General features: G+C 41.6%; 1 pseudogene; it reads left to right on the top strand.

Moving 5' to 3' along the window:
• On the top strand, positions 1 to 7856 carry LOC119478926 (annotated as a pseudogene).
• The last annotated feature ends 13365 nt before the right edge of the window (positions 7857 to 21221 follow it).

Here is a 21221-nt window from a genome sequence, read left to right as displayed (position 1 = left end):
ATGAAGAGGAGCTATACTGTATCGGAGGCCCTTGATTTAATTTGGAACCCTGTTGAGGAGGAGATAGACCAGGAGGAACCTGCAGAAGTGGAGGAAGATGTGTCAGAACCAGAGGACAACACTGAACATGATCCGAATTATGTTTCCACCACGGAGGAGTCTTCAAGTGATGAGGAAGAGGCACCTGCTGAGATGGAAGATGGATTCGAATCAAAGGACGGCAAATTGGTCTGGTCTTTCATCCCTCTCAGTGACAAACGACACATGTTGGGAGCAGAGAAAGAGAGGAGCCCCCGGGGGCCAACAAGGTAGGCAGTGTCTCGTATTGAATTCATAAAATCTACTTTTGAGCTGTTTCTGTCAGAGGAAATTTCAAATATTGTGCTGGACATGACAAACCTGGAGGGGCGTCGTGTGTACGGCAACAAGTGGAGTCAGATGGACAACATAGACTTACAGGCATACCTGGGTCTATTGATTCTAGCTGGTGTATACAGATCCAGTAAGGAGGCTACAGCTAGTTTGTGGCATGCTCAATCTGGCAGAGCAATTTTTCGGGCTACTGTGCCACTGAAGATGTTCCACATGATTACGAGAGTGATTCGATTTGATGATCGGGACACAAGACCGGCACGCCGTCAACGGGACAAAATTGCTGCCATTCGGGCTGTATGGGACAAGTGGTTGTGTCGCCTGCAGCTGTTGTACAACCCAGGCGCTGATGTCACCGTGGATGAGCGCCTGGTTCCCTTCAGAGGTCGCTGTGCCTTCAAACAGTACATGCCAAGTAAACCAGGGAAATATGGGATAAAAATCTGGGCAGCATGTGATGCCAGGACCAGCTATGCATGGAACATGCAGGTATACACTGGCAAACCTGCTGATGGACAGCCAGAAAAGAATCAGGGCAAGCGTGTGATGCTTGATATGACAGAAGGTCTCCGGGGTCAAACTATCACATGTGACAATTTCTTCACGTCCCATGCCCTTGGCCAGGAGCTGCTGAAGAAGAAGCTGACCATGGTGGGAACAGTGAGAAAGAATAAACCCGAGCTTCCAGCTGCACTGCTAGTGGCAAGAGACAGGGCTCGATTCTCATCTAAGTTTGCCTTCACTGAGACACATACTCTTGTGTCCTATTGTCCCAAAAAAAGGAAGAATGTGCTTCTGATGAGCAGTTATCACAGGGATACTGCTGTAAGCACAGGGGAAGAAAGAAAGCCTCAAATCATCCTGGACTACAACAAGAACAAAGGAGGAGTCGACAACCTTGACAAGGTATTGCACTTTTTCTTCATAAAATATTTACTGTCATTCATTCAAAGGGCAATGCATTGCATTTTTATGTAAAAAAATAAGTATACATTTTCAAATGATGTATTGTTTGTTTCTTGTGTTGCAGGTTACCAGTGGGTACGCTTGTAAAACAATGACAGCCCGTGGCCCCTGGTGATCTTTTTCAACATACTCGACGTGTCTGCCTACAACTCGTTTGTACTGTGGAGTGAGATTGACCCGGCGTGGAACCGGGGGAAGTTCCACAGGAGGAGGCTGTTCCTAGAGGAGCTTGGGAGAGAACTGGTGACACCAGGTTCTTCCCCGCACGCCAGCCTCTGCCAGCCTCTGCCAGCCTCTGCCAGCCTCTGCCAGCTTGGTTGTGGATGTTCAGCAGCAGGATGCACCCTCTACCTCTGCAGCAGCCCCCCCTCTTCCAGCTGCTCTTCCTGACCCATCAGCCACAAGGAAGAGGTGCAGATTCTGCCCTGGCAAGAGTGATGTCAAAACGGGCACCAGGTGCCAAAAATGCGATGCATACATTTGCAAAAAACACACCATTACGACCACACACTGCCACTCATGCAATTGAAGGCACACACGCGCGCGCACGCGCGCGCGCACACACACACACACACACACACACACACACACACAAACACACACACAGGGAAGGTTCTTTTGTATTTTCTGTGTTCTGTTTTTATGATCCAAATGAACAGAAATTATTCTGAGAAGCTAATGTTTTGAAAAGTTGAGTTTTGGAAATAAATGTTGACTGTTCTTTGCAAATGAAGTTGTTTTGCTCTTTTTCTCTCTGTTATTTGTGAATAAAATTGCTCTTTGATAATCCAAAATAATTCACAATTTCTTTATTTTACTCAAAAATTAGGTATATTTTCATATAAATGAGGTTTATTGACCATAAATTCTAAAAATAAGTGTAAAACTTGTGGTTATGAGTTGGAATGAAGTTGGCTAAAAAGGTGAAACACAGAATTGGGTGATAATTTATAGTGTATGCTTTATAAACAGTCAAACCAGACCGGGTCAATTTTGACCCGGGAGGACAATAGGTGTCACTATTTGCTGCCATTCAAAAAATTAAAATGTTTTCAAAAATGTTTTTTGACTAAACTTAGACATATATCAGCCTGTGATAATCCATCAACATTATGTTACTCTGAATAACTATAGTCAAAATTCAGCTATTTTTAATTCAAAAATTAGGTATATTTTCATAAAAATTAGATTTATTGACCATAAATTCTAAAAATAAGTGTAAAACTTGTGGTAATGAGTTGGAATGAAGTTGGCTAAAAAGGTGAAACACAAAATTGGGTGATAATTTATAGTTTATGCTTCATAAACAGTCAAACCAGACCGGGTCAAATTTGACCCGGGAGGACAATAGGTGTCACTATTTGCTGCCATTCAAAAAATTTAAATGGTTTCAAAATTATTTTTTTTCTAAACTTTGACATATACCAGCCTGTCATAATCCATCAACATTATGTTACTCTGATAATAACTATAGTCAAAATTCTGCTTTTTTTAAATTAAAAAAAATAGGTGTATTTTCATAAAAATTAGATTTATTGACCATAAATTCTAAAAAATAAGTGTAAAACTTGTGGTAATGAGTTGGAATGAAGTTGGCTAAAAAGGTGAAACACAAAATTGGGTGATAATTTATAGTTTATGCTTCATAAACAGTCAAACCAGACCGGGTCAATTTTGACCCGGGAGGACAATAGGTGTCACTATTTGCTGCCATTCAAAAAATTTAAATGCTTTCAAAATTATTTTTTTTCTAAACTTTGACATATACCAGCCTGTCATAATCCATCAACATTATGTTACTCTGATAATAACTATAGTCAAAATTCTGCTTTTTTTAAATTAAAAAAAATAGGTGTATTTTCATAAAAATTAGATTTATTGACCATAAATTCTAAAAATAAGTGTAAAACTTGTGGTAATGAGTTGGAATGAAGTTGGCTAAAAAGGTGTAACACAGAATTGGGTGATAATTTATAGTGTATGCTTTATAGGACAAAAGTTGCATGGTTGACGGGAAGACAACAGGAGGGATAAATATGGCTGTGCTTTCCACTTTCTCAAACACTTTGACCTGACTAAGATCCAAGCAGTATCGAAATGTAGTCAATACAAATATTGTAATATTGTTTATCACAGTAAAGCTGAGACTCTTGTGGATCCAATGAGCCCAACTGTATTCATGTGTGATGATGTTAGTCCCCATAGGAGACATTTCATTGTAGTGAGACCATTTTTTTAAACTTGACCTCACTGTATAAAATGACCTGTTGTGACCTCTAGGATAATCACAGCCTCATGAAACTTTACAGCCACAAACTAGAGACCTAGAGCATTCAGAGGATGGATGGATCAAACTAGAGACCTAGAACATTCAGAGGATGGATGGATCAAACTAGAGACCTAGAGCATTCATAGGATGGATGGATCAAACTAGAGACCTAGAGCACTCAGAGGATGGATGGATCAGACTAGAGACCTAGAGCATTCAGAGGATGGATGGATCAAACTAGAGACCTAGAGCACTCAGAGGATGGATGGATCAAACTAGAGACCTAGAGCATTCAGAGGATGGATGGATCAAACTAGAGACCTAGAGCATTCAGAGGATGGATGGATCAGACTAGAGACCTAGAGCATTCAGAGGATGGATGGATCAAACTAGGGACGTAGAGCATTCAGAGGATGGATGGATCAAACTAGAGACCTAGAGCATTCAGAGGATGGATGGATCAAACTAGAGACCTAGAGCATTCAGAGGATGGATGGATGGATCAAACTAGAGACCTAGAGCATTCAGAGGATGGATGGATCAGACTAGAGACCTAGAACATTCAGAGGATGGATGGATCAAACTAGAGACCTAGAGCATTAGGAGGATGGATGGATCAGACTAGAGACCTAGAGCATTTAGAGAATGGATGGATCAAACTAGAGACCTAGAGCATTCAGAGGATGGATGGATCAGACTAGAGACCTAGAACATTCAGAGGATGGATAGATCAAACTAGAGACCTAGAGCATTAGGAGGATGGATGGATCAGACTAGAGACCTAGAACATTAGGAGGATGGATGGATCAGACTAGAGACCTAGAGCATTAGGAGGATGGATGTATCAGACTAGAGACCTAGAACATTCAGAGGATGGATGGATCAAACTAGAGACCTAAAGCATTAGGAGGATGGATGGATCAGACTAGAGACCTAGAACATTAGGAGGATGGATGGATCAAACTAGAGACCTAGAGCATTAGGAGGATGGATGGATCAGACTAGAGACCTAGAGCATTCAGAGGATGGATGGCTTTCCTAGCTAGATTGACAATAAGGGGGTTTCTGAGCAGTTTACACAACAGAAGTGCTCACCATCCAATCACTGAAAAATGCAATTCTTGCAGAAATCTCCAAATGTCAAAAGTTTTTAATCCCAAATCACAGCATGGCTTTTTCTACGGTGTTCCTCAAGGTCTTGGTGTCTTAATGTGGTATTTTGGAGGGATTATTGATCATTTTTATCAATTCACGAGTGGTAAAAAAATGGTTAAATTTAGCACCAAATCTGTGTAACAAATGATATCAACCCAAAAATTGCTGCAAGAACTTATGAAACATAAGTGAGCATGGGGATGACCATCATATACTTCTATCATAATATTCTAAATCCTTATACACTTTCACTATTTATTTTAAATAATTCATTCATTCATTCATCCATGTTTATTTCTGATTCATGATTAGAACAACTTGGCACACAGTGCTGAACAGCATCTCAAATTAATCTTCAGGTTTCCAGCTTTCAGATGATGTACACCACTTCTATGTGACGTCTACTGTTGACTTGCTATCCCCCTAAAAAAAACCTGTACCCCCCTAAAAAAAAGACAAAAACAAGTCTATTGGGGTGAATTGTTTCTCTGACTGTGTGCTCAACAGCATCAGTGCACCACATCTCAAGTTTTTTTCCCTATGAAAATAAAGATGAGGCACCACGGCGGCCATGGTAGACTACATACCATGTATCAGATAAGTCCTTAGTGCAGCGGCCTGGGTTAGAGTCCGACCCAAACCCTTTGCTGAATGTCATCCCCTCTCTGTCACTATCAAATAATGCAGAAAAGTCTAAAAAATAATAATCCAACAAAGCATGCTGTAGATCGTGTCTCTTGTGCCACAGCAGGGGAGCCTGCTTCAGACACCGATTAGCCAGGATGTTTAGAGGCCTTAGAGGCTTTGTTTAGAGGAAAGGTAAGATTCACTCTGTTCTTCTGACCAATTGCTACAATCAGTTTGTCAACCAGTCAGTTACTATGTTTTATTGTGTAACTGAAGTGTCTCAGTGAGAAGTGTTCAGGTTCAAAGACAGTGGCCGTCCACACGAGCCTGATTTTGGAGTTGCCCGAAAATGACATCCCCCTGAGCGACCAACAAATGGAATTGCTCAGGGCGGCAATAAATCCCCTCCAACACTCCGATAGCAATGGCATCAACATGTATTTAGAGACAGTGGAATTTGTCCAGTCCCTGGTTTAAGATGTAACACCAATGTATTGCAAGGAGATCCGCATTAACTGTTACACTGCCGAACGGCATGCTGGGTACAGTTTACTAAGGAAGGAAGCACAGTGTTCAGTGTGAAGTTGTTAATACATTGTAGTTCTCCTACACGCCTAGCACCACAGACTGTATATAAGAAGTGGACGTAGTCAACGTGACATCACACATTGGTTTGTAGACTGCTGTTTTGAAGCCTCGAGTTTGGCATTTTTGCCGTCGCCATCTGGGTTTTTGGCTGTCGCATCTTGTTTTTTGGCAACTAGAAGTGTCACGAGATGGTGGAGCTACGTACGACTGAACGCTGAATAAGACATTTTCAGGCGACCAAAATGTACTACTCACCCATCTTTTAAGTGGTTACGCCTCTAGTCTTGACCTCACAGCTGATATGTACGTGGTTTGTGTACGTGGCGTAACAGAAGTGCATATTTAACGGTGTGTAGACGGAGCGTCCGATGTAAATAAAAAGACAACAAATCGATCTTCTCATCTTGTTGGTTTCTTATTCTGTCAATATGACAACACAACAAAGTCGATATTATTCGACATTACGGTAAATTATTAGTTCTACGTTATTATAACAAATATAGATGCATTTCTAGAGAGTTGTCACCCTCCAGGATTAATTACTTTGTGTTTTAATGTACTGTCAAATAAAGTGTACAAATAGGTTGTATTTAAATACTCACTGGAATGCAGTATTCTGAAATGGGCTTCATGGAATACATGTGAAAATGTACTTAATGCACTTATACAAAGCTTTCTTTAAATACGCTTGACAGACAAAACCGGTGTGTGTAATATAAATATCTATTTTACTAAGTATAATGTGAATAAACCCAATAGTAGCGCACTTTGAATGTGATACACTATTAAGTACACTGTTTGAATAAACTTGAGGAGAATTTGAATCAAGTAGTATTTATTTACACTTATAAAAAGTAATTCAATATGCAGTAGGTTAGTATTTGAGTTGCAATTTAATGTATTCATTACTAATGTATTAATGTAATTAATATATAATTAATATAATTAATACATAACTACTATGCTTTTCATACATTTTTAAAAAGCTTTCTATAACAACTCTGACAGGAAAGTGGAACATACATTAAAAATAATTTGAAGTTCTAGTTCTGTAGGCCTATGTATCTGGGTGGATTAGTACTACAGTAAACTGTCGACAGCCTAAAGTTGAATGTTAAGCTACAACTAAGGGAAGTGTTACAGGAAAGGTTGTTCATATGAGACAGATCTCATTGATACTGTTTTATTATCACTGTAACTATCTTAAAAACCATGGCTTCCAGCACCTTGCAGCCCGGACTTCAGCCACTGTGTGGGAGCCATCGATGGATGCCACATCCGTATCAAGGCTCCTAATGATCCACATGTGCAAGATTATCTGAACAGGAAACTCTTCCACTCGGTCCAGCTTCAGGCGATCTGTGACAGCACTGGGAAATATCTGGACATATTTGTTGGGTACCCTGGTTCGGTCCACGACACCAGGGTACTAAGAAATAGTCCAGTATTTATCAGGGGCTGTTACCCACCAGCTGGCTTCTTCCTCGTGGGGGATGGGGGATACCCATGTCTGAGGGCACCAGTCACCCTCATTACCCCGTACCGGGAGCCAGTGTGGGGAAGAGTGGAGGTGCGATTCAACGCTAACCATGCCAGAGCCCAATCCATTATCGAGAGGTCCTTTGGAATGATGAAGGCACAGTGGCGGGGGATCTTCTTCAAAGCCCTAGAAGTGGATCACACCTTCGCTCCGAAAGTTGTCACGGTGTGTACAGTGCTCCACAACATCTGTATTACTGCTGGGGACATCCTGGAGCCGGCTGAGGAAGAGGAACCAGTGCCACCGTCACCACCGCCACCACCTGCGCAAGTGATTGAAGATGGAGGTCAGTTATACAGGGACAGACAGGCAGCACATGTGTCAGCCCCAAACCGGTGACCCTCACCGCTGCAAGAGCACAACTATTTCATTCTGTAAAGTATATGGTTTTCCTGTTTTTGTTTTTTGGTTCTGCCAATAGTTGAAGAACTTTTCTTCTACAGTTTTGTTTTTGCACATTAATAAATAAGAACTTGCCTTGCCCTGTCTGAATGTAAATGGAAGCATTTAGTAAATAGGATGACATGGTGGACATGGCTGTGTCCTGCATTAATAGCCTACATGTGCTGCTAGACTCATTTGTTTCATCTGTGTCATCAGATTTAACTTATATATTTCACAGGAGTAAGTCAGTCACTTTGCATTCAGATACTCCTACCTTTTCGAAAATTTTAATGTGTATCACAGTGATAACATTACATGAACAACAGAGTTCTCATGTGTTTTAAGGTGACTGTTCTGAAAAAGGGGCTCCTCACATATACTCTTGTAAGAGGTTGGAGGAAGGGGCTTGCACAGTACAGTGAGTTCTGAAGTGATGGGAGCGGTGTACAGGGAGAGCTCCTGGAGGTTCCTGAGGGTTCTGAGGGTGAGGCTTCAGCAGCAGCCTGGCCACAGTTTGGCACCGAGCGTGAGGCAACTAGAGTGGGAGGCTGAATAGACGGCCTCTCCCCTAGTGCCTCATGCATGGCATCAAACCACGGCCAAGTAGCTGCTGTTGCCTCACCACTCTCTGTCCCTGTGCCGGTGGGGGGATTCTTCAACTCCACTGGTACACTGGTGGTACACTGTGTCATACACATTTTATACCATTCTTCATCTGAAATTTCTATATTTAGCTCTGATTCCCATTTGTTTTTTACATATAATGTTGAGCTTCCTCTATTCTCCCCTAGGGCTTTGTAGAAGGCTGAGATGACACGAGATCTACCCTGGTGATATGAATCCACTATGATTTTAATAATACCATTCAGATCTATTTTAGGATCAATTTTCACCTCTTTCATAAAATAGTCTCGTATTTGTAAGTATCTAAATAAATCTCGTCTTTCCAGACCAAATTTCACCTTTAGGTCTTGAAAGCTCATACATGTCCCATCTTTAAGAATGGTACATAGAGCAGTGATACCTTTCTCTGTCCATTGTTTGAACCTCAGGTCATATACCCCTGGTTTAAATTTTGGATCATATGCAACCCAGTTCAGTATATTTCTTTCCCTTTCAAGTTTATATTTTTTAATTACTTTATCCCAGATTTCTAGTGTAAATGTTGTAATTGGATCCATTAAATATGTTATAGTTCCTGTTCGTTCTTTGTTTCCTACTAAAACTGGAATTTGTAGATCCTGAACTTTCATCTCTATATCCTTCCATCTTGCTTCATAATCTGAGTTGCACCAACAGGCTAGAGGCCTTAGCTGTGCTGCGTAGAAGTATTCTTGTAGGTTTGGTAAGGACATTCCTCCTTTATCTTTAGGTAGTTGGAGTGTTGTATATCTTGTTCTAGGTTTTTTACCATTCCAAATGAACCTTGATATTTGTTTATCCCAGGAGATGAATTTGTTTTGTGGTATCGTTGTTGGTAAAGGCTGAAATAGATACAGCAATCTTGGTACAATATTCATCTTAACCACCTGGATTCTAGAGCTGAGGTCCAGGGGAAAAGTTGACCATCTCTGTATATCTTTTTGAATATTTTGTTCTACAACACTGTAGTTGGCTTCATACAGTTTGCTAAGTCTCTTGGTTATAATCACTCCTAAATATTTTAGTTTATAGTCCCATTTTAAGTTGTGTGTATCCCTAATTGGTTGAGATGGAGAGTAATTAAATGTAAGGATTTGAGGTTTTGCCACATTGATTTTATATCCTGAGTAGTGACCATGACCCAGACCTTGAGAAAATTCATCAGCAGGTGGAATCCTCTCTCGGGATTCTCTAAAAAAATTATTATGTCATCCGCGAAAAGGCCAATAACGTGTTCTTTGTCTCCTATCTCTATTCCCTTCAGATCCTTATTTTGCCTGATTGCTTGCGCTAAAGGTTCAATATAGAGAGCAAAGAGCGTGGGGCTCATACAACAGCCTTGTCTGGTGGCCCTTTCTGTTTTTATTATATTAGATAAATGTCCATTTACCTTGATTCTGGCAGTCGGATCTTGATATATGGTTCTAATGCTCTGGATTGATTGTTTATTTAACCCGAATCTTTCAAGTACCAAATATAAGAATGCCCAGCTGACACTATCAAAAGCCTTTTCTGCATCAAGGCTGATCAAGGTTGCGCTAATGCCTTTACTTTGTATTTGTTCTACAATGTGGAGAGTTCTTCTAATATTATCCTGGGTCTGGCGCCCTTTAATGAACCCGGTTTGGTCCTCATTAATTAAATCCAGTACAAAGGTCTCAAATCTTTTACATAGTATTGAGGTATACAGTTTATAATCAACATTTAGAACTGAAATTGGTCTAAAGTTGCTGCATTGTTCTATATCCTTGCCTTCTTTGGGTATGAGAGATATAATCGCTTCTCGCCATGACGGGAGGGGGGGGGCCTTTCCCTCTCTCAAAGTCCAGTTAAAGGAAGACACAAGCAGAGGAGTTAGTTCATTTTTAAATATTCTGTACCACTCAGATGGGAACCCATCACTACCAGGAGATTTATTGGCCTTCAGTCTACTAATTGCATCTTGTATTTCTTCACTTTTTATTTCTTAAGTAAGAGTGTTATTCTGCATTTCGCCAATAAATGGCAAATCGAGTGAGTTGAGGAAAGTTCCGAGTATAACTTTTTATAGTATTCCTCAAACACATTTAATAGTTCCTCTGGTTCATGTAATATTTGGTTGGTCTGAGGTTCTCTTATCTTGTTAATGATGTTAGAGGCCTGATGTTTACGCAGATGCCTTGCCAATAGTCTAGTTGCCTTGGGACCTGATTCATAATAAGTCTGCTTTATAAATCTAGCTCTCTTTTCTATCTCACCTTTCAGGATGTCATCTATTTCTACCCTTACCTTCTTAATTTGTTGAAAAACTACTGGATCATGTGATGCTTTATGTTGTTTTTCCAATTCCTTCAAGATTTCCACCTGCTGTTGATATCTGGCTTTTTGAGCCTTCTTCTGTATTGTCATTAGAGCAATCAATTTTCTACGTATAACTGCTTTTAAAGCATCCCACACTATGACAGGATCCACCTCACCATTATTATTTTCTTCTATATACGTATCTTTTGATCTCTGTCCTTATCTGTTCCACTACTGTCTTATTATTCAAAATACCAACATTAAGCCTCCATAAAGTGTTGTTTTCTTTTTTTTTAGGCAAATTGTCAAAGAAATTAGACTATGGTCTGAGACATCCACCACCCCAATCACACTCCTCTCCACTCTATACCTTTCATTAATGTTCATAAAAAAATAATCAATTCTGGAGTAGACAGAATGAGGAACTGAGTGGGGGGTGTAGTCTCTTTCCAGGGGATGAAATTCCCTCCAAACATCAAACATTCCCATTTCCCGCAATGTTGTGTTGATAAACCTTGTTAAATGCTTTTTGTCTTTACGAGAACTTGTTGTGTCTAAACTATGACACAAAATCACATTAAAATCACCTCCACATATCAAGATACCTTCGGCTTCTAGTGCTATAAGGTTAAACAAGGCTCTGAAAAAACATGTCCTACTTTCTGGAGGGGCATACACATTAACTAGAGTTACCACCTCATTTTGTAATTTCCCTTTAACCAAAACGTATCTCCCCCTTTTGTGCTTAGGTTCGTAGGAGCTGTAAAAAGTTTCTAAAAAGAAACTTGGTTAAAGAATGGGTTAAAGAAAAATTTCTGTAACCCATTTTTTTTGTTTCTCATGTTCTTGTTGATTCAGCCTTGTTTCTTGTAAAAACAGTATTAGAGCACTTTCTTTTTTTAAATTGGAAAAAACCTTATTTCTCTTTATGACATTATTCAGACCATTTACATTGAGTGATACCACTTTCACACTGTTATGCATTGTCCCTGTTCATAGTCCATTCATGTGCACCCTGACAACTGAAAACAATACAGACCTGAACATTTGGCCTATTAACACTAAAGAAAAAAGAAACAGAAGATGTTGACTTCCATATAAGGATGATGACGTCGCACCACCCTGAGTCCCCATTGGTGGGAAGAGGGGAATTCCTCTCACGTGAAGAGGGCCCCTCACTAGTGGTGAAAAGGGATATTCCACACATTCTAGCAGTCCAACTGTTTATGGTTCAATTGCTCCCCGATAGAAAAGACTGTATAATCCAGGCGAGGTAACTGGTGTAGGTTAATTAGTATGACTATTTATCCTCTGAGAGATATAAAAGTCTGATAATACCTGCATATGAAGGATTAGTTACTGTGGGGGAATCCGCTCAAATCCCTGCAGCCTCTCCTTTGCTCGTCGGTCTGCGCTTCCGCCCGCTCTCCCTCCTCCGACTCGTTGCCATGGTTGCGCCTGATGCAGCCGCTCCATTGTTGCATCTGTATCCATGGTGATGGATACATGATAGCTCCACCGTATATCCCCGTTTCCTCAGGTCGTAGGCTGCGTCCTGCGCGGTCTCATACAGTTTCGGTCCGGAGTCCCAGTGAATTCTCATTTTAGAGAGGGGGGTTTGAAAGCGGATCCCTTTCTCCTTTAATAATTTCTTGATCCCGCTGTATGCCTTACGTTTCTGAACCACCTCTGTTGCGTAGTCGTGATCAAACATCAGCTGTCGTCCTTCCATGACAATGTTCTTCTGCCAAGCTTTTTTCAGAACCATGTCCTTAACGGTGAATTCCATAAAGTTAACAACCATGGACCGTGGTGGAGAGTTGCGGTTTGGTTTCTGAGCTAGCGCTGTGAGCCCGCTGGATGTGCAGGTTAACGTCAGGTGGCAGTGACAGCTCGGTTACGAGTAGCTGCACAACAAACTTTATGGTCGAGTCCCCCTCTTTTTCCTCCGGTATACCAAAGATACGAATGTTGTTCCTTCTGCTCCTACCTTTGATGTCTGTCAGCTTGTTTTGCAGAAGTCTGTTCTTTCAAAGATCTGCATAGTGTGTCCTTTACTTCCAGATTCCACCTCTCTATTTCCTCGATTCGTTCCTCTGCTTCAGTAATTTGGGCATCGTGTGCTTGCATGGTTTTGGTGTTAGCCGCGAGTTGCTAGTATATCTCCTGCTTTAGCTCGCTGATTTCAGACTTCACGTCCTTCGTGACTTGGTCTTTGAGTGTATTTAAGTCCGTCTTCATTTCAGCTTTGAGTTCACGTATCTCTTTGCTAATTGTATCCAGCCCCAAGCGCATGGTTGTGGTTAGCGGAGTTTCGAGTTGCTCCACGTTGTCCTCCGCTTCGTCCATCACGGGCGAATTACGTCCTTTCTCCTTGTCACGGTTTTTCTTTTTACCTCTTGTTTCAACTCCCCTACTCATTACACTTCAGATTTATCGAGTCTGTTAATTCTTTTATGAATTACAGGGAGTTAGTTTAAGCTAGCTATAGGGAGATCAAATTCACGCAGACATTTTCTTCGCCTACCGGAAGTCCCCTATGATAACATTTTAACCCAGGATATACGGTATACTTACTTCCAGCCTGATCTAGCTGTATTCCTCTTCCCACTGAAGAGGTTATCCAGTTTAACCCGTGCCTTTATCAGGACAAGGGTTTCAGCATCTGAGACTGAAATGAAATAAAATAAAATGAATGAATCATATTCCTGAACGCTGTCAATTGAACAACACTCAAAAGTAAGAAATAACTAACTGAACATCAATTACGCTACAATGTTAACTTCACTTTGATCACTTTACATAAGTTTACAGTAACAGCAACAGTAACGTTACGTTCATAGTTCGCCGATGGGTTTAACACGTTGTTGGAGGTTCAAACAAAACACATTAGCATGTTAGCAATTAAGGCAACGGTAACTTACATGATCTGCGTTTTTCGGTCATGATCTTTGTTTCCGTGAACAGCCGAATGGTGCGCCGCTTTTAAACGTCGCGGCCGCAAGGAATTGTGGGACCTCATTCTCTCCTTTCCTTTCGTAAAGGATGCTCCAGTGTATCCTATGCTAAAGGAGGTACTAAAGGAAGCATTGAAGCTCCTTTCCTTAACATTTGGTGAATTTGAACGGCTCTTATCATGGCTTCTGCTGAGGTACTTCCGGGTCATTTCACTCCGTCAGGAACCTTCCTAAGCAAAAAGGACTATTCGAACGCAACCCTGGACTTCCTCTGTCTCACTGAAACCTGGCACAAACCCCTGGACTATTTCTAACTCAACCAAACCACACCCACTGGATTCACTTATAATGACCAACCTCGTCCTGAGGAGCGGGGAGGTGGTGTTGCTGCCGTTTACAGGAAGGACATTAAAACAACAACCATCTCCATCCCTGCCATTCATTCTTTGAACACCTTGCCTTCACTCCCCTGGTCTCTGCCATTATCTACCGCCCCCCCAAGCTAAACCCATCCTTTTTCTCAGATTTTTCCGATTTTCTTCCCCAGCTATGGGCCATTTCACCCTCTGTTCTCTTCCTGGGGGATTTTAACTACCACATTGATGACACTGACTGCAAACCTGCCACAGAATTCCTGGAACTGCTACACTGCTTCAACTTCACACAACACATCAACTTCTCCACTCACAGCCGCGGACACACCCTGGATTTAGTCTGCTCCACTGGTCTCACAATAAACCACCTCTCCAGCCTCAATCTCAATATCTCTGACCATCTGGCAATCACTATGGACATGGACATCCCCATTCCCATCCCAAAAGAAAAACGCATCTCCTTCAGAAACCTCAAATCTATCTCCCCCTCAGCTCTCTCAGCCTCCCCTCCCCCACTGTCTGATAATCCCTCCGACCTCTCCAACTATTATAATTACACACTCTCCTCCTGTCCTGATCAGCTGCCATTAAAACCAAAAGAGTCTCATTCACACACTCAGCTCCCTGGTACACTCCTGAACTCCACCAAATGAAATCCTGTAAGCGCCAGCTTGAAAGACTTTCCAAGAGAATCGGTTTAACAGTCCATCACCAAGCCTACACAGACTACCTTCAAGAATACAAAGACGCTCTCTCCACAGCCCGGTCCACCTGCTACTCTCACCTCATTCACTCTGGCTCCACAAACCCCAGGACTCTCTTTTCCACCATCAACAAACTTCTCAAACCCAGTGACAACATCTCCAGTTCCTTCACAGCCAACAAGTTCAACGCTTTCCTCTCATTCTTCCAAACAAAAATCAACATCATCTACAGCAACCTGACCACCTCCCCCGCATTCTGTGCTGGTAAGCTGAAATTTAATTTCAAATGCTTACGGCCTGTCCACACGTAATGTCAGCAGTTGCAAAACAACAGACAGTGAAAGTGATCGTTTGATAAGTATATTGACATCATACTATCTACATTACTACACTTACAATATCTGTAGAATATGTCACAGACATGAAAAAAAGGAAAGATTTGTTTTAAAATCGACACTTCCTGCTTTCATAAAAAGAAAAGAAAAAAAAAAGCTCTCAAGCATTTTCTCTCCAGTGGACAGAATTCCTTCATTTGTTAACACGAGCATATTTGCAGGACAGTGTTGTAGAACATGCAGTGACTTGCACGGCTCCATTAATTATGGGATTTTTACTATTATTTACAAATGAGCACACACTTCTTAACCTTCTGTTGTCTAAAATGAATATAAATGACATTTATAATGAAATGAAATGGCCATTATCAAAGGCAAACTCTGTATAGAAAGAAAGGGCTGACAGCAGCAGCAGAAACACTACCTGGTGTGGACAACCCACGCGAGGGACACGCAGCAATTCAGCGAGGCAGCTGCCACGCGCTGCTCACACGGGCAGTCTGGACAGGCCGTTACAATTACGGAGAGGGTGATGGAGTGAGAGGACCATAAGAAAAAAGAACAATCAGCCAGCCCAGTCGCACAGCAGTTCGTGAAATAATCACGAAATTCAATGTATTGATTCGTTTACACAGACAGGAATTTCACACTATTTTTCATGATAGTCAGCACAAAAACAATTTGTATGTAATCCACGTAAATGTTAACCTAGAAGTATAAAGAGCGGTGAACGCATTGTACGGTCGGTGGGTGGGTCAAAAAACACAGGACTTTCGCCCAGGAGTCCGCTGTTCGTGTCCCGTGTGAAGCCACAAGTCAAAGTTGATTTATTTGTCACGTAACTTCCGTACTTAAGTTATGCCACTTCCGGAGTTATTTTAACCCAAACCGCAATCTTTTCCTAAAGCTAACTAAGTAGTTTTTGTCAAGTAACTTCTGTACTTAGGTTACGCCACTTCCGGTGTTGTTTCACTGGATCTATTCACTCTATTCCTAAACCTAACTAAGTCACTTTATTTGAAAACACCAGAGCGTAAATTGACACGTGCGTCACATGTTGTTGAAAGTCGTGCTGAGTGTCAAGAAAAGAAATGGGAAATTTGTGTCTACATCCATGAATCAAATAGACAAAATTCATGACTATTTCACGAATTGCTGTGAGACTGTGTTGAATCAGCTCACCAGGAGACTGGGAGCTTCCTCAACTTGTTTAGAGAAAACTGTCAATTTTGTATTATTATTGATGGTTGTGACCGCCCCTCTTTGTTTTGGATCCTCTGCTGTGTTTGCTTTCTCCCTTCAGGGCTGCAGACCTGATTAGGAGGCTAATCAGCAGCATGGGACACACCTGGGCCCGGTGTGCTCCCTGCTTATAAAAGCCAGAACATGCAGCAGTCTGTGGCTGGCAGACCTCCTTGCACACCATACCTTTGTTACTTGTTTTTTTTCCTCCCATACATTCTTTTGACTTACTTTTTTACATATTTTGGTTAATAAATCACTTTATCTGTTCAATATAACTGTGTATCTCCCGTTTTTGTCACAGTTCTAGAGCCGGGCTGTGACATTGGTACAAAAACTGTAATAGTTACTAAAGCCCTTGTTAGAATGCCCGAGTGGTCAATGAGGAGAAGTCCACAACCGGATGGCGTTTCAGCATGAAAACATTTTATTTTTATTTTCACCGTACCTTGGTATTCCCCCCTCGACTTAGATTCACCAGCCTTATATAGCCCATTCAATTTGTACATACCATTCCTCATATTAAGTACAACAAACAAATATACAAATCTATTTACATAAAACCATTACCCAAAATATAAATACTCTTAATAAATATATTCACACAATTGATGATTGCAAGCACCTGAGTAAGAGGCTAATAAACTCTCAGGTGACAAGTGCAAAATGTGGTCACTAGATGGCTCTACAGGATTTCAAGAAAGCAGAGAAAATAATGAAATAAAATAAGAAAACATAAATATACAAATAACAAGCCAGAAAAAAGTAAATAAGTAATAATATATAACCATTTATGGCAACAGTACCAGACCACCATGTTTATTTGATATATTATCAGTTAAGGTGTATGACACAAGCCTGTTTAGTTTATTTGTTCTGTGGGTTCATGGGATTTTGCTGCTCTGCCTGGGCTGTTGGGGTGGATCAGCTGCTCAGCAGCTCAATCAGGGAGATTGCAGTCAGGTTTGCTTCATTAGGTCCTCTTAGAGGGGAGGGACTGGGCTCTGTTTAGTAGCAGGATGAGATCGGTAGGAGGGAGAGGAGAGTGAACAGCTTGCTGTGAGGCTGCAGTTTTCTTTTGTTTTGTGTTCTTTTGATTTAGTTCAAATGAAGTATCAGTGAATTTCCTGGGTTTCATTTTTGCCTTTTGCTTCAGTGAACTTTGGTTGATAAACTTTTTGCACTACTCCGGCTTATCAACCTGTTTTTTTTCCAACATTCCTTTTTAAAGTTTTCCAGTGCCCAACCATCTCATCTGCCTTTACATGGGGTGGCGGCATCCCCAAACCCAATATCTTTGAGTATTTTTTATTCACTGTAGAATAGTGATGTGTCTGTCGCGAACGAGCCCTTTTAAGTGAACGATGGGAGCTGGCTCCTGTCCGAGAGCCTTTTTTTTTTTTTTTTTTATTCCTTTAATTAATTCAAGGCGGAATGATAGGATGATCTTCTCCGCGCCACAGGCACTCCATGCACTGACTGGGACTGAATGTTGTGTTATTGACGTCTATGCGACCAATCAGGTGATGACAGACAACGATCATACCATCAAGCAGGGAGGGGCGGGGGTGCGCGGCGCGGCGCGCTGACGGTCTACAGGTACAGAGCAGGAGGGAGAGGAGGAGAGAGGAGTGTGATGCGCGGAAACAAAGCAGCATGTAGAATTATGGTATTCTGGAAATTATAAGGTTTCGTATAATTATATTGAATAATTAAAGTGATATTTGTGGATACATAATAATCATAGGTCAAAACAGCGCTAAATTTGGCTGAATAATAAAAGGCAGAAGTGGTAAAACGAAGTACCGCTTGGGAGCCGAAAGAGCCGGCTCTTCTTGGTGAGCTGAGCCAAATGATCTGGCTCACTAAAAAGAGCCGGAATTCCCATCACTTCTGGAGAAATTCAGAATGTGTCTCTATCCTGCTGCATAATATGTAGGAGCATCCAGACTGGGACACTGCTCCTAAAACCTGAATGATACCCTATTATTATTATTATTATTATTATTATAATAATGATGATAAATTCAACTTATATAGCGCTTTTAAAGAACTCAAAGACGCTTTACATTATCGGGGGAAACGGTGTGAGACAGACGACATACACAGGCGCACTCTCATACATACACACGGACAAATGGCTGAAGGGACGGGGGGGGGCTAGGAGTAGGCAGTAGGCTAATGAGTTGTGGGAGGGAGTTCAAAAGCTTGGGAGCTGCCCTGGAGAATGCTCTGTCTCAGGAGATCTGTTCGTGTCCCGTGTGAAACAACAAGGCTAAGGGCTACGTGAAGTTGTGTAACAATCATAGGCCCTGTTCAGAATGCGTCCTCAGTGATCGGATCACAAGTAGACAGCTTTAAGTACGTCTGTTCACACCTGGCATTAGAATGCGTCTCCACATGCGTCTTCAGTGGCCATTTGTGATCCGATCTCACTTCCCCGCTCCATATGCAAATAAACACGTAGTAAACACACGGCTAATACAGCAGACGTTATGATGTAATATTACATGAATGTAAGTAATATCCTACATATTTGTGAATTCTGGTACAATGTATTAACATCAAAATAAAATGTTATTGTACCAGCGGTCCCTGGGGACCTCCGCGCCGCTGGCACCGCTGCTTTTGCCAGACAACAGCCTGTAGGTGTACAGCGCTCCAGAGAGCCGGGGAGGACAGAACAGGCGGTCGGGTGTCAGCTCCGCGCAAAGCAGCGGAACAAAAACGCACACACCTCCGATATTATGATAATAATGCACTTCGCGTGCCTAGTCCGATAGTCCGTAGATATGTAGCCTATAAAAAAGATATATTTTAATAAAATACAGTTGTACTGACAGGATACAGTAGAGCACAGAGGCTGTTTCCATGCTGACAAGCGCCCGTGTCTCCCTGTTTATTCACCAGAGGGGCGCGGTAATCCCGCGGATCCCAGCTGGACATCAGATGAGTGGGCGGTCCTTAATGTGGCCCAGGACGCATTTCACTACACAAGAATGTGGTCATATGTGGCCCAGACCACCTCTGAATGTGGTCTGAAAGATCCGATCTCAATGCGTCTTGAGTGTGTTCACACCTGTACTTAAAGCTGTCCACTTGTGATTGGATCATTGAGAACACATGTTAATACCTTATGTTAATGTCTGAACAGGGCCAGGGTGATTTGGTGTCATTTGTTGTTTTTTATGCCAGGTTTTTATTTTCTCTGCACCCCTTGTCTGCCTCTTTCCGAGTTGAGAATTATGGCGGCTGCGCTGGCCATTACAAATAAAAGCTTTGACAGCACTTCGAGTGCAAATTCAGGAGGCTCATCTCACTACACAGCATGAAGATTAGGGCTGTATCAAATGCCATTTCTTTTATGAAGCTTTGATTGTGGTTCGATTGATTGAAACTTTGACTCTTTCTTCATATTTCATGCTACATCACCCTAAAAAATGGGGAAAAGATGATTTTGAACTAAAGCTAACGTGTGTGGGAGTAATGGACACAATAAACTTGTTTCATTGGCGCAAATGGTCGTCATCCACACGTGCAGTTTTAAATGATACAGTGCCATTTTCATTTCATACTTAATTATTTCGCTGAGTGCCACAGGCTGCTGGGGGTCCCCAGACCCCCACTTGGAGAATCACTGCTTAACAGTATAGGCAACACAGTGTGCTAAGTGCTGAATTTACCCATGTAGACAATATTAACAGTGGCCAAAATCAAGGTCAAATATGCTATGTAGCTACACTTACTCATTACTGTGACTGAAGGAAAGACAACAACGATTAGTAATGATTCAGATTCACCTTTATTGACCAAAGATGTGAACACATACAAGGAATTTGACCCTATTCTTCTTGCATTGCTCTCGATGTACCGTCACAGGAAAGTAAAAAAAAAAAATTCAAATACAAACATTAAAATGATACGTCGGTCTGCAGTCCTGACCATCCATTGTAAGCCTGTTGATGTCCTGTTTGGACCCAAACCACCAGGTAATGGATGTGCAGAGAACAGACTGGACCACTGCAGTGTAGAACTGGATCAGCAGCTGAGACAGGCCAGACTTCCTGAGCTGGTGTAGGAACAACTTTCAAGTCGTACATGCAGTACAGAAGTAGTCTACATCTGTGGAGGGCTGGCCAAAACATCTAGTGTGGTACCACAGAGCACAGGTAGTGCACTCATTCTGAAAGGGAAAAATAAAAAAACAGACCTTAGAATGCTGTGAAAACATTGTCAGGTTCACATCAGTCATCCATTTTAGGATGTTAAATTCTGCGGTTTAAACTCCATTAGGCATCATCATATGTTATAATTATATGGCAATGGGTGTTAGATACTGCATTTAAATCTTAGCTGTGGTTCTTTGTGTGGAGTCTGTTCTTATGTTCCTTCAGATGCTCCAGTGTCCTCCAAAAGTGCAGAGACATGCAAGTTAGGTGAATTAAATTAGATATTTTCAATATCTCTGTTATGGTGAGTTTTCACCCGGTGATGTTGAGGTAACCTATCCAAGGTGCATCCCAGTCGTCGGCCAGGATACAAATTAATCTTCTTACCCAATCATCAATGTCAGCCCCTGAGCTGAGCTCCCCACATGCTCGACACAGCTGCGATAGGTCATATGTAAAAATATATAGGCGCAAATGTAGATTAATGCCAATACAAACACATTTAAGTATACCTGGCAAAGTTCTGTATACCTGAATTATTCAGCAAATATATTGCTATGTTGAGCCGCAAGATAGCCACACCCTTCTGGTCCACCGGGTACTGGATCGCCTCCTTC

Source organism: Sebastes umbrosus, chromosome 2, assembly GCF_015220745.1.
Source record: "Sebastes umbrosus isolate fSebUmb1 chromosome 2, fSebUmb1.pri, whole genome shotgun sequence".
NCBI lineage: Eukaryota > Metazoa > Chordata > Actinopteri > Perciformes > Sebastidae > Sebastes > Sebastes umbrosus.
This window is presented reverse-complemented; position numbering and strand designations above follow the sequence as displayed.